Source organism: Cryptotermes secundus, unplaced genomic scaffold, assembly GCF_002891405.2.
Source record: "Cryptotermes secundus unplaced genomic scaffold, Csec_1.0 scaffold22, whole genome shotgun sequence".
In the NCBI taxonomy this organism is placed as follows: Eukaryota; Metazoa; Arthropoda; class Insecta; order Blattodea; family Kalotermitidae; genus Cryptotermes; species Cryptotermes secundus.
In genome coordinates this window covers 4,922,976-4,936,730 of record NW_019742961.1, presented here as the reverse complement: position 1 = coordinate 4,936,730, position 13,755 = coordinate 4,922,976, and the positions used below count along the sequence as shown (strand labels likewise).

General features: G+C 38.9%; 1 protein-coding gene across 1 annotated transcript in view; it reads right to left on the bottom strand.

Moving 5' to 3' along the window:
* LOC111873383 overlaps positions 1–3,114 on the bottom strand; it is a 30,275-nt gene extending 27,161 nt beyond the window's left edge. The window contains exon 1 of the mRNA XM_023868048.1: positions 3,096–3,114. The gene's annotated coding sequence lies outside the window, so the exon portion shown is untranslated. The remainder of the gene's footprint in view (positions 1–3,095) is intronic.
* Positions 3,115–13,755: the final 10,641 nt, after the last annotated feature.

The window sequence follows — 13,755 nt, the reverse complement described above, 5'->3', positions numbered from 1 at the left end:
CCAAAACTACAACGTTTTCTGTCATACCAAATATGCACTCATAAAATATATTTCACTCTCTATCCACGTAACCACTAAAACACATTTCTTGCAAACCACTCTACATACTTCACACGAGATTATTAACAATAATTCAAGAATAACCTCAAAGACACATTGCCTTACTATACACCCACTATTCTTATATTCAATTTCTTTCGTTAAATCAATAAATGTACATTATGGTGTATTCTTCCTTAGCACATACAGTACTTCAGTTTCATGGTTCAAGGGGAAACCACTTCGATTTCGTTGTGGAACAGACGAAACACGTGTTTGTAACATTTGGTGCACTCACCATTACTTGGTCCAGGATAATACACACATTAAAGCCTAACACTTGCACTATCTCACCGAATCTTTTACCACATACTTTCAGGCAGATAATTAATCACAACTTGTACATATATGTATATAAACATCATCATGACACCGTCTTATTATTTATAAACACATCTTCATACCAGAAAAGAAACATACCTTCATGGTGTACACCGGATATTCAGGTCACAGTGACAGGGCAGCCAACCTCTTATCATCACTGAAACAGAAACATTCGAATATCAGTTCAGATACAGGACGGTAAATTTTCTCCCCATTTTTTACCAATTTTCGTTTCTGATATATTATTCTGCTTAATAACCAAGAAGGGAAATTCGGATGAAACTAATGCCCGGCAGTCACTGAATTGGTCGCGTATCCATACACGAGAAAGAAGGGAACGATTTCACTGATAATAAAGATTTTTCGCGTAAACGTTATGCCATTGGAGGGCAGCATAATGCCATAATATGTGATATTCAGTAATCATTTGTATTACCGTGGGGGATTCGCAAACTCTTGAGGTGGGAGCAGCGTTCTCGACTCAATCCAAATTATCACGTAGCAATATAGCCTCGCAATATCACAACATAATTTGATATTATGGGTGGAAAAACAGTCAACACGCTCAACTTTATACATAACGTCATATATCGACTTATATTCCATGTTACGACAGTCCTATATTACGTTCGGTTAAATAGCAGCTTCCTAAATGACGTCACTCTTAGGTGTGCGCAATCAACTACTGCGCACCCACCTGTAAATCAGGGGGGCTGGTCCTTGGATCGCTCATGTTAGGTTAAGTTAGGTTAGGTTAGGTTGGTCAGATTAGGTTTGCGCAGTAGACTACTGCGCATCCATCTGTACCTTGGAGGGGGCGAAGCTCGGTAATTTTTTCTCATGTTAGGTTATGAGTGTACATTATGATAGGTGTGCGCAAACCACTACTGCGCATCGTTATGCTCAGTTGAGCACGGTTTCGCTTTCGGCAATATCTTACGATTGAATGTCTCTGATAGCGTTTGAAATCGTTATATATTTATACGGGATACTTTATTTCCGAATTTTCTCATGTGATAAAATCTTGCATATATTTTTCTGTTAAACTATCTACAAAATCTATTAATCTTGCAATATACTAAGATGTTTACAGTGGACTTAAACGCATTTTCTCCGAAATATTGACATTCCAGAACGCTCTCAAGTGCATGATATCACAATTATCTTGATTTACTCTTAAAATTCCCACAAGTCCCCGAAATATTCTCTTTTCGGATGTTCCCATTATTAACTTTATTAGGTTTTTCGACATATGTCAATGTCATACATATATTTTATGTGAAACGTATCCACCCCACAATACTACTGATCAAATATTAGATAGGGAAATCACTGATTACCGCCTCTACCTAACAGTATATCGTTCAAAATTCTTCTAAGCATTCAAACAAAAAACCAACACAACCCTATATATGTTCAAGACTAAACTATAAAATACAATTACAAGAATGTCACATGTAACAACTCCTGCTTTCCTGTAAACAATGTGATTCTCTAAGTAGTTTAATAGATGGAAAGAAAATCATTACCTGATGCTGTATACTAACTACTAGCACATGTAAGCCTGGAATCCTAGATGGCAAGAATGCAGTCCATTGCCTAATACACCCAAATACACATGTAACATAGAAATCACTTGCCATCATTCTTCAGGCTATAACACACACATTACACACCACTGTGCACATTTTACACTGTCATTCACCAGGATTGCCAGCATGACACCAATCACAGCATGTGTTCCACTTATAATACCACACTGTTATAAGCAAAAATTCTTCATACAAACAACATGTGTACATAAAAGGGGAAACTTTTGATTCATCTCTGGGTGAATGGAAATCTTATCATTCTTGAAAACACTGCTCACTTCACTCACTACACTTCACTGTATATATTACAAACAAAGGTAGAATGTCACACTTGAGAGTTTCAACTTCACTTTACACTCCTCACCATTGTAACCAAAACAACATACACTATTACACCACTCTGTCACACACAACAAAGACATAAATTCAAAATATAACTTCTTCAATGGGAACTAGAAATTCACTTTGTACCTGTTCTTACAAGTACTTGTAAAATGCAAAAAAAAAAAAAAGTATCATTCTGAATAATAACCTACACACACTTGTAATATTCTGAGGCTACATACCAAAACTACAACGTTTTCTGTCATACCAAATATGCACTCATAAAATATATTTCACTCTCTATCCACGTAACCACTAAAACACATTTCTTGCAAACCACTCTACATACTTCACACGAGATTATTAATAATAGTTCAAGAATAGCCTCAAACACACATTGCCTTACTAGACACCCACTATTCTTATATGCAAGTACTTTCGATAAATCAATAAATGTACATTATGCTGTATTCTTCCTTAGCACATAGGGTACTTCAGTTTCATGTTTAGAGGGAAAACACTTCGATTTCGTTGTAGAACAGAAGAAACACTTGTTTGCAAAATTTGGTTCACTCGCCATTACTTGTCCAGAATAATACACATTAAAGCCTAACATTTGCACTATGTCACCGAATCTTTTACCATATGCTTTCAGCTAGATAATTAATCACAACTTGTACATATATGTATATAAACATACACATGACACCGTCTTATTATTTATAAACATCTCTTCACGCCAGGAAAGAAACGTACCTTGATGGTGTACACCGGATATTCAATTCACAGTGACAGGGCAGCCAACCTCTTAACATCACTGAAATGGAAACATTTCATTATCTGTGAGATTGATTGATTGATCAGTAACTGTCAGATGACAGGTCCACAGTCTCTTCCAAAACAGTTCCTCCACTTAATGTGATCTTCTGTTTTTGGAAAGAGACTGTCCAGGAAAAGTGTACGGCAGTACAACAGCCGTTCAAACCACTCTGGTCACGCCTGTTGCTATACGAACTTGAACCATCTCGAGCATCATTTGTTCTGTGCTTCAAGTCGCTGCTGATGACGCTGCTTCCGGCATCAGTTTTTGGTTTTTGGTGTCTCTCTTCGTCTGATGCCTACCCTTTTGACCTGTCCAGCAAGGGAGGCCCTGCCAGTAGCTACGCTACCGCTGGTATAGCTCTCAGGGTCCTTGGCATACTCAAACCCCCTCACCACGATAAGGTGGAGACACCAACGAGAGGGCTGTGAGATTACGGGACTGTAATTTTTCACCCTATTTTGTTTACCCATTTTCGTGTATAATAATATTCTATTACCTATCCAGGAAGGGAAATTCGGGCGAAACTGTTACTTACATGTCGTTTACGAAAAAGAACTAAAATTATTCATAGAGGATGTCGCACAGGCGAATCTTAACCAATAACAAATACGGTACAGTGGGCCCGATGGGCATTGCCTAAGCCATTTTTGTTTATACGTTTTTTTAATAAAAAAACAATAACACCACAGCTGGATATTGAAACGTTAGCAGGAATCGTTATGAAAGGTCGCGTGTATTATCAAAGAAAGGCGCTCTACAATTACAGCATCTAAACTATATTCTAAAATCGTTAGTAATATATTGAGTCCCCTGCAGAAGAAGGATACCCACATAACAATCGCCAGATCATTATCCTGACTTCTTTAATTTATTAATGCTATTGTAAACTAAGATGATTTCAAAACACCTTAACCTCTGAACTGAGAAACAATTACCGAACCTCGACTTTCTTCAGACAAGGCTAAAAGTTATGCCAGTTATTGGTGGTTGGCAATGTATTCATTGCCACCAATATGACAAATGTAACTTTGTCTTACACACCAGTGCCATGGAGGACACGATCAACACGACAAATCCCACTTGACCAGAACCGGGATCGAACTCGGGCCGCCGCAGTGGGAAGCCAGCGACTAACCGCTTGAGCTTTGGTGCGGCCCACTATCGCAGTAACACAAACCCCCACCGCTTGGCTATGTAATGTTAAAAATGACTATGTGATCTGATAATTAGGGGCACCAGCAAGTAGCACATGCGCAGACACATTGGAATAAAAGAATTCCGCAAATCTACGGTATGAAATCGAAATTACATGTCAGACGCCTTTAATTGGGACAAAATGTACACTTAGGTGATAACGTTTTAACAGAAACGACGCAATTCAATTCACTTCATTTACTTAAGTGCTGGACTAAATGTATTTTGTTATAAGCGAATTGCACCAAAGCACTGAAGAAATCAATAATAATGTGGCACAGTAAAAGTTGCACCTGTGCTTCATTAATTAAGCACCACGCCATGAAGACATGTAGGAGAGTGGTCACCTTCACGTCCTGGTTAAACAGACTGAGCTATCCAGGCTAGTGATGATGATGATGATTAACATTTTGAATTATTATTATTATTATGGCTCTACAGCCCTGTGTTGGGCCCTGTCCGTTATTTTCTCTTCAGTTTCTTGATCCTATACACAGTTGGTAGGTCTCCTTGGACGAGTGGTCGGCCTATCGGAAGGCGTCTACAGCCTCTGCACACACCCAGAACACAAACACAGAATAAACGCAAACAATAAAGACATTTGTGCCTCGAGTGGGATTCGAACCCACGATCTCGGCATTTGAGTGGGCGAAGATATTTCATGCCTTAGTCCGCACACCACTGTGATAAGCATTTTGAACTGTAATCAATAAAAATATATACTCAACTAGGATTTGATCTATGATCACACCCACTAACCCATGTGCTAATGAATTATTTTTTACTTGATTGTTTAACTCTATCAGCATCGTAATTATATAGCACTGGATGATGGGAAGGAGGGCAAAGGGGGTGGATGCAGCCTAGTGGAGGTACTTGAAAGATATAAGTCACTGGAGAGTTGCAAGTTTAAGTGAAGTCAATATATCATAATTGGTGAATAAACAGATACTGTATATTGTGTATAATTTGATTTGTTGCATCTTTCTTCGGATAACACTAAACTCTTGTGGGATGTCCCCACATCACTACCTTGACCTTGCCAAGTCAATCAGTTCCAGTCAGTTCATCAGCAGTCTTCAAGCAGTCTACAAGCGATCGGCACACTTCCTCGCCAGCACTCGGCCTTCGGAGGCATCGGCACTGCTGCGCCAAGCACGACTGTCTCGGCTGTCCGGCGGTCACACCCCCGACTCACTGGGCAACTCGGCCGCCTTGATTCGCCGGAAGTCATGCCCGACACACTGGGCAACTGGCGTAGCTACCATCTCTCCACTCCTGCGACCGCGCTCGGCAAGCGAACCTTTTTCCAGCAACCAAGCAACCTCCAGCAACGGCCGCACTGTGGCCAGTCAACTGACTCAGCCACCTCAACATCCACCACAACCAACATCCCTTCCTACCCGCGCGCGTCGCACTACCTCACCGGTCAAGCATCTCAGCAACCAACAGCCATTTTCAGAACCTACAAAACTGTTCCGAAGAAGTGAGTTGTCATTGAAGTAACGACAAAACAAAAACCCCACATTGGTGACCCCGACATGATTGGAAGCGCGTATGGTGAAGATTATTAACAACTCCCACATTGGATCATCCCAGCTCAGCATTGATGTCACAGACAACTCGCAAGCAGCAGCATCAATTCTCACAAGGGGGGGAGTGATGTGGGGACATCCCACACTCTGTAATCACTAAATCTGATGATCATTGAAGTGATTATATGTAGTGTTAAGATCAATAAAACTTGCTTTCCTACCCACATCTGTGGATCCTAAAGGCAGCATCACACCCTGGTATTAACTGTCAATCATAATTATCCATGAGAATTTATTCAAGTGCTTTATGTGAGCCTACCATCCTAGCATCCCTATATCATTGACAGGAAAGGGATATGAATGTACAAGGGAGAATCAGTAAATATGTCACAAATGGTTGTGCTCATAAAATGCAAAACACATGATATTCATATATTTATTTCTTTATGTATCCTCCACCAAAATTGATACACTTTCTCCATTGCTTTGCCAGTGTGTCAAAACCCACAGCATGGAAATATTTTCACTGTTGTCTCAGCCACTTTCATGCCTCCCTTTCAACCTCTTAATCACCAGTGAAATGTTTGCAACCAAGGCTGAACCACTTTACGTGGCAAATACTTCCCCCCAATACAAACAAGAAACATATCTTTATGAATATCCTTTGCACTCAGTCCTTTTATCTACAAAAAAAAATGCACCCCAGAACACTGCTCATTAGTAGAACACCTTCAACCATTGTAGCCATTTTGACTACTGAAACCAGCCTCTGAACATGCTCATGCACATCTGATACCTAGACTATCATGCACTTGGGCTGCGCTGCTAACCAGTGATACACACAGAAAACATATTACATTTATTACAGCTGTTTTTCTTCCCTCTGTGACTTATTTACTGACTCTCCCTCATAGGTATCATTTAGGATCTTCCCTCCGGCCCCCTAATTCCAAATAATACATTGTTATCTCTACTTCTTAATGAGACGTTAAGGTATTAAAAACGATATTAATCAAAATAAATAAATGGTTCATGATTAATTCACTAACATTAAATATTGACAAAACTAATTATTAACAATTTTCATCAAAATTAAATACAAAATCAAGCATAAATCTAAAGTATGAGGATATCCAAATTACTAGCACAAGTAATACAAAATTTATTGGATTAATTATAGACAATACCTTATCATGGAAAGATCATGAGTGCGGCTAGTTACTCTGTAAGAATCTTGTCTGAAGTCATGACTCAGGAGAGTTTAAGGATGATTTATTTTGCATATGTACACGCCATTATATCATATGGAATAATATTCTGGGGCAATTCGACACACAGTAATTTGATTTTTAAAATACAAAAAAGAATAGTGAGAATTATTATGAAGGCAAGGAATAAGGACTCCTGTCATCCATTGTTTAGGCAATTAAATATTCTGCCCTTATATTCGCAATATATATTTCTTGTATTAATATTTGTAGCCAAGAACATCGACATATACAAATTTAATTCTGCCATACATAGCATTAACACCAGACAAGTTACACATTTACATTTTACAACTAATAATTCTGCTAAGCTGCAGAAGGGTGTATATTATGCAGGGATTAAGATATTCAATAATTTACCACGAAGCATTAGGAATTTGTCAAATAATATTATTAAATTCAAACAAGCTTTAAAAAGTTTTGAGGTTTTCACGGCGATCACTATGAAGAAAGTCGTCTTCTGGGTTTTGGCGCCGTGTATTCTTCGTTTTGGCTGACGTTTCGGAGGAACGTATCGCCTCCATCTTCAGAGCAGGTGAATGGCTTGTGAATGCAGAGAGCAGTAGCTGTAATGATTAGGAAGTGAAAGGCTCTGCTATATATACGAAGTAGGTGGTTAGGGTAAGCGGACCAATAGGAGCAGTCGAGAGCGATTAAGGCCATATATGGTGTTGTGTGCTAAGAGGGGGGGGAAGGCCAGTGAATCCAGGAAACTTGAGGTCAATAGCACTTGGAGGTTGCGGTTAGACAAGAAGAACCGGTTGGCTGGGGACAGGCTACTGACGTCAATGACATGACGAAGAATACACAGCGCCAAAACCCAGAAGACGACTTTCTTCAAGCTTTAAGAAGGTTTCTTCTTATTGGCTCATTCTATTCCCTAAATGAATACTATGAATGGAACTCAAGGGGTGATCTTGATTCTTACAAATAGCATACGCAATTGATTTGAACAGTTCTTTAATTGAATCTGTAAACAAGCATATACTTTGATTTGTGTATATAGTGGACATGATTTCTATTTATTTTAATAATTTTATCATTATAATTTACAATTATATATTGTTTTATCAGTGTTTGTATTGATTCTTTATATATTCCTGAGAGAAAGTTTTTAATATGTATTTATGGCTAGTGTATGTCTTATATTGTATTATTTTTATGTTTGACATGATTCATATTAATTGATCCCTAGCACAGCATTGTTAATTTAGATATAGGACTTTGTTCTGCTTGTGAATCTTGTTGTGATTTGCCTTGCCAGCATCTTGCTGACTTTGTTACATATATTTTTATATTTTTAACTTGTTTCAACAGCTGTTGGAGCATAACTCATCTTTCTGTTTTGACATGTTCTATATCCAATGTTTTATACCTGTAACTGGATCTACTAGAATATAATAAAGATATGATATGACATAATCCTTTGATTTCAATATTGTGTACCCTGGAGACCAGCTATTATTGCAAACAGTCACACTTCAGATCAGTTCCAAGCAGTTGCCCAGCAGGACTAACTTTCTAGGTGAGGATGGTAAACAAATATCAGTGGAATTACCCTGATTGAGTTATAGATCATGCTGCAACAAACATGACTTCAGTGGGTAGTCACTGGTAATTTACCTGTCTTTAATGTCTCTCAATAACTGCACAATGTGTGTACAATGCATAATTAAATTAAGAAAAAAAAAAGAATTAAGTACTGCTTACAATAGCAAAACTTTCTAGAAATTAACATGTCTCTTTGTTCTGAAGTTGACATTCTCTCTAACAGTACATCAATATATAATATAATGCATTTACATATATCACACTGAGTTGATTTGTGCAAATACCATAAAAATGTGGTTATTTTCTGTTGGAAGTGCAATTTTTCATGAACGTGAGTATTCGTGTAAGCCAAGAAATGGCGCAGTAATCGGTGAGTGGGTGCACTGATGTGGGCATCCGGTGTGTGTGTGTAAGACAAAATGTACAGTAAGATGTAGTAAAGAGTAATATCCAAGTGAATCGGAGTTTTATTCAAAATAATCACCTCAAATCATCAATGCCATCCAACAGGTTATGGGTCCAGAAAACTGACTACACGTTCGTGAATGTGGAAATTTAAAAAAAAAACTGGTGATAGGTGTGAACAGTGAGATTGCACGTCTTTGTGCCTGGTGCCAACTGCACGTTGAAGGTTTCCAAAATTAACCACGATATGGATGAAGAAAAATATCGCATACCGCTGTTTGATGGTAAGAACTATGATGATTGGAAATTTTGGATGTGTTAGTACACGTGCAGGAATCATTGGGAGAGGTTATGCGACCACATGAGATACTAGAAACAGACACACCAGCAGTCAAGAGGACTAAGGTAGAGAAACTGAAGAAACTTGGAAAAAGAGGACAAAAGATGCAAAAGTTATATTATACAGAGGATTCAAGATAATCAGTTAGAAATAGTGAAAGGCAAGTCCACAGCGAGAGAAGTGTGGAAGGCGTTTGAGGACAGATTTTTGAAAGTAAGCGCAACAAGCAGAATAAATCTTGTCAAGAAACTACAATTGTGTATATACAGAGTGTCCCAGGAGGAATGTGCCAAACTTCGGGAGGGTGTTCCCTATGTTAAAGTATGCCGATATAACCCAAAACACCTATGTCCAAAGTTGAACGGTTACGGAGATAATGGCCCGAGAAAAGTGTAGTCTTCTGGCGGGTCCATGCACTATACCTGTCAGCTGAGATGCTTTATCTATGTTTGTCATTGACTGCCGTGATTCATCCTATCCGTGCTTATGGAGTTGGCTTTATCAGAACGCGCAGTCAGCACGTTACGTCNTTAATTGTGCGGAGTTGCTGAAATGCCTTTTGTGTTTTCACACGTGGAATATTGTGATATGCATTTTGTGTGTGGATTTTACGGTGGCAATGCACGTGCTGCTGTTGAAGAATACCAAAGGCGTTTTCCCGATCGAAGGATTACATGTCGAAGTGTATTTACGCAAATTCACCAGACACTGCGTGATACTGGTTCTCTTGCGAGTGTTTCTGTGCACTCTGAAAGGGAGGATGTACGAATGTTAAACACACAAGAGGACGTTCTTGAGATGGTTCAGAGAAGTCCGCGTCTGTCCACTCATAGTATGGCCTGTCGCATCGGTGATCACGTATGCAGGTGTGGCAAACTTTACATGATGAAGAGTTGTATCCTTACCACGATCAAAGGGTACATCATCTGGAAANATCTGGAACCAGGCGACCATGCTCAGCGTATGGATTTGTGCCACTGGATAAAAGCTCATCCCGAACTGTTAAGCGTCATTTTATTCAGTGATGATGTGTCTTTTACCCTGGATGGTGTAAATAATTTACGAAATGTGCATACGTGGTCCCATAATAATCCACATGAGACAATGGAAACAAAATTCCAAAAGAGATTTTCCGTGAATGTACGTTTAATACAGTTATGTGATCGGCTTATAGCACAGTCAGCCATGTTATGTCAGCGCTTGCCAGTCATGCGTCATGTATAGTGCTTGGAAACCTAAGGACAATTATGACATGGAGAGCGAGTATTTTGTACTTCAATTTTATGGCTTCATGTCACTCACAAGTTAGTTTGATGTTACGTACATTATTAACATTACAGAAACCACATATTCCTGCCAGTTTTAGTATGTATTTTATAATCAACAAGTGTGTAACACCGGTCAAAGTTTCATACTTCTCTGGCCATTATCTCCGTAACCATTCAACTTTGGACATAGGTGTTTAGGGTTATATCGGCATACTTTAACATAAGGAACACCTTCCCAAAGTTTGGCACATTGCTCCTGGGACATCCTGTATAATACATTTCAAGAAAGGTTTGAAGATTTTTGTGTGAAGTTTGACAGAATTATTCGAGACTTGAGACAAGCAGGTGAAAGTCATGATGATGAGAGTGTGGTCATACAATTTTTATTGTCCATGCCGGCTGAGTATGAAAGTGTAGTAACAGCCTTAAGAACTGTAGCCACATCTAAATTAACGCTTGAGGGGGTGCGCCAACATACTGAAGAATCTGAAGATGATAGAAAAAGAAGAAGAAGGCAACTAATGTAACATTAACTACTGCATTCACTGGGTATCAGCAAAGTCGGGGAAATTACCATTCTCGGGGTTATTCCACATGATTGGGATGTTATATTTGCGGGATGACCAACCATAAGGTGGCGGAATGCTTCAAACAAGGAGGAGGTGCTCAACGAGGAGGAGCCAATTTGAGGGGAAGCAGAAGTGTACAACCGAGGAGAAGTGATAGAGATGAAAAAGAAGGAGGCCGTGGTGGACGGTATCAGCAGACGGTAAATCTACCACAACGAGATCTAGGCAGAGGACCATGTAATCTCCAAGGAAGAAATTATAACAATTACGGAAGGAGAACAACAGACGTCCATCAAGTATCTGTGCCTGAGGACACAGAACCGCGAGTATATAGTTTCCATATTTCTGCTGGTGCAAATTATATAGATAAAAGGAATATGAGTGATTTAGATGAAAGTGTTTGGCTTCTAGATACGGGAGCTACAGATCACCTTGTGAGAGCCGATACAAAAGCAACCAATGTAAGGGTCCTTTTGAATCCAGTAAAGATACACATTGCTAAAAGTAAGAAATTTTTGGAAGCCAAAAGAAGTGGGGTGAGAGGGATAACTTATGTCAATGGCAAACCAGTAATACTTGAATTTAAGAATGTGTTGTTAGTGGACAATTTGAAATTTAATTTGTTATCAATTTCCAAACTTGAGGATAAAAACTGTAAGATGATAATTGAAAAGGGGAACTTTGCCATTTGGTATAATGATATTAAGATTGCTGAGGGAGTTAGACATGGAAAGTTGTATAAATTGCAATATAAGGTTGGAACAGAAGTTGAGGAGTGTCATTCTGTGAGTGTAGAGCAACTGTGGCACGAGAGGATGGGACATATTAGTGTAGAAGGATTGAGATAATTGCAGAATTCAGTAGATGGTATGGACTGTATTCATAAGTTTGAACATAAAATATGTGACATATGTGTTGAAGGCAAACGAGTGAGTGTGTCACACTCCCATTCTAGGGAAAGAGCGAACAGAATATTTGAAAGAATTCATAGTGATGTGTTTGGTCCTATCAATCCCCCCGGATACAATGGAGTGCGGTACTTACTAACTGTAGTAGATGATTTCTCTCATTTCACGGTTGCATATGGTTTAAAAAATAAAAGTGAAGTTTCCCAATATTTGAAAGAATATGTAGCAATGGCTACTGTGAGATTTTCAGTTGAAACTTGTCAATTTAGATATGATAATGGCAGGGAATATGTGAATGATGAAGTAATTACATTTTTCAGGGAAAAAGGTATCCAATGGGAGTTGAATATACCATACACAAGTGCTCAGAATGGAGTAGCGGAGAGAATGAACCGAACAATTAAAGACAAAACTAGATGCATGTTAAGAGGTTCAAACTTAAAGAAAACTTTTTGGATAGAGGCAGCCCTTATGGCTGTGTACCTAATAAACAGAAGTCCCACAAAGGCAATTGAAGGAAATAAGGTTCCTGCAGAAGTTTGGTAAGTTTGGTATGGGACTTGCCCAAATCTAAAAAAACTCAGGAAGTTTGGGTGTGTGGCATTTGTTAAGAAACATATGCCTGATACAGGTAATAAGATGGAGTCCAGGAGCAAGAAATGCATTTTGTTAGGATTTTGCCCCAACGGGTATAGTTTGTGGAGCCTATTTGAAAGAAAGATCATTTCAGCATGCGATGTTGTGTTTAATGAAAGTAGGACATCGTTCGAAGGAGAGTTAGGAAACGAGATTATCAGTGTAAGTGAAGAAGAGCAAAATAGAGGTGATGAAGTAAAGGTGAGTGCAGAAGATGAGCTCAATATTGGGGAGAGAAATAGTCAGGTGGAAACAGGAAGTTCAGTTGATCAAAACCAAACAGAAATGGAAGAGACAAGGCTGGAAGTAAACAGGAGCAGTAGAATTCATAAGAGACCAGTGTATCTCGATGAGTACTCTACTGTAGTGATGACGGATGAGTATGAGGAATTAATATCCAAGGAAAGGAACAATAAGGTGGAGTTAGCTATGTTAACAAATATGCCAGATGATGGAAGGACAGATGATAGTTCAGAGTATGAGGTTGCGATGAAAGCTATTGCATATTGTGAGGAGGTGCCAGAAAGCTATGAAGAGATAGAAGTCAGGCCAGATAAGGAGAGATGGTATCAAGCAATACAGGAGGAGATATCAGCTCCGAAGGAGAATGAGACATGGGAATTGGTGAGGCTACCTCCGGGCAAGAAAGTTATTAAAAGCAAATGGGTATTTACAGTAAAGTATAACAAAGAGGGAAAAATCGAATGATACAAGGCGAGATTAGTGGCAAAAGGGTGTTCACAAAAGGAGGGTCAAGACTATTCAAAGACATATGCACCAGTAGCGAAACTGGTCAACTTTGAGGATTTTACTGAGTGTATCTAATAGTAAAAAGTTTTACATTCATCAGTTGGATGTCAAGAATGCCTTTTTAAATGGTTTATTAAAGGAAGAAATTTACTTGGAAGCACCAGAAATC